Source organism: Anoplopoma fimbria, unplaced genomic scaffold (assembly GCF_027596085.1).
Source record: "Anoplopoma fimbria isolate UVic2021 breed Golden Eagle Sablefish unplaced genomic scaffold, Afim_UVic_2022 Un_contig_6189_pilon_pilon, whole genome shotgun sequence".
NCBI classification, from domain to species: domain Eukaryota; kingdom Metazoa; phylum Chordata; class Actinopteri; order Perciformes; family Anoplopomatidae; genus Anoplopoma; species Anoplopoma fimbria.
Genome location: NW_026549516.1, coordinates 271 through 1,235, shown reverse-complemented (window position 1 = coordinate 1,235; position 965 = coordinate 271). Strand labels below are relative to the sequence as shown.

Sequence of the window (965 nt, the reverse complement as noted above, 5' to 3'; positions counted from 1 at the left end):
ACTTGGATGGGAGACCGCCTGGGAATACCAGGTGCTGTAAGCTTTTTTCACTCCTCTTTACAAAAAGCAGAGGGCGCTGCTGCTTTTTCAGTGGACACCGACAGGGTGGGAAGGAAATAGCTAGATCATGACTTGCCGGTATAGAAATGACACAAATCCAGTTAAATGATGGCTTTCATCATTCCTAAGCTCATCGATCATTTTCTTTTCAATTTTATGCTAACGTATTCTACATTTCAACAGTAAATATTAATCTTTTTACTGCACTACATTTGTGATCCTTATAGCCACTTTGTACATTCTGATTTGACATTTAAAAGCTGTGAGTGTGTCTGGCAATCTGCAGGCGCTCCCTGTATAGACGAAAGAGCAAAGCGTGGTGATATAGTATCTTTAAAAGGCCCTTTGGTAGGCACAATATTTGCTTACGGCCATACCACCCTGAACACGCCCGATCTCGTCTGATCTCGGAAGCTAAGCAGGGTCGGGCCTGGTCAGTACTTGGATGGGAGACCGCCTGGGAATACCAGGTGCTGTAAGCTTTTTTCACTCCTCTTTACAAAAAGCAGAGGGCGCTGCTGCTTTTTCAGTGGACACCGACAGGGTGGGAAGGAAATAGCTAGATCATGACTTGCCGGTATAGAAATGACACAAATCCAGTTAAATGATGGCTTTCATCATTCCTAAGCTCATCGATCATTTTCTTTTCAATTTTATGCTAACGTATTCTACATTTCAACAGTAAATATTAATCTTTTTACTGCACTACATTTGTGATCCTTATAGCCACTTTGTACATTCTGATTTGACATTTAAAAGCTGTGAGTGTGTCTGGCAATCTGCAGGCGCTCCCTGTATAGACGAAAGAGCAAAGCGTGGTGATATAGTATCTTTAAAAGGCCCTTTGGTAGGCACAATATTTGCTTACGGCCATACCACCCTGAACACGCCCCTTTCAGGAAGTG

At 42.8% G+C, this 965-nt stretch overlaps 1 non-coding gene across 1 annotated transcript; it reads left to right on the top strand.

Annotated features, from left to right (window-relative positions):
• Positions 1-423: 423 nt before the first annotated feature.
• LOC129114802 (5S ribosomal RNA) lies at positions 424-542 on the top strand. Its single transcript, XR_008532709.1, has one exon. It is a non-coding gene; the product is annotated as a 5S ribosomal RNA (ribosomal RNA).
• The last annotated feature ends 423 nt before the right edge of the window (positions 543-965 follow it).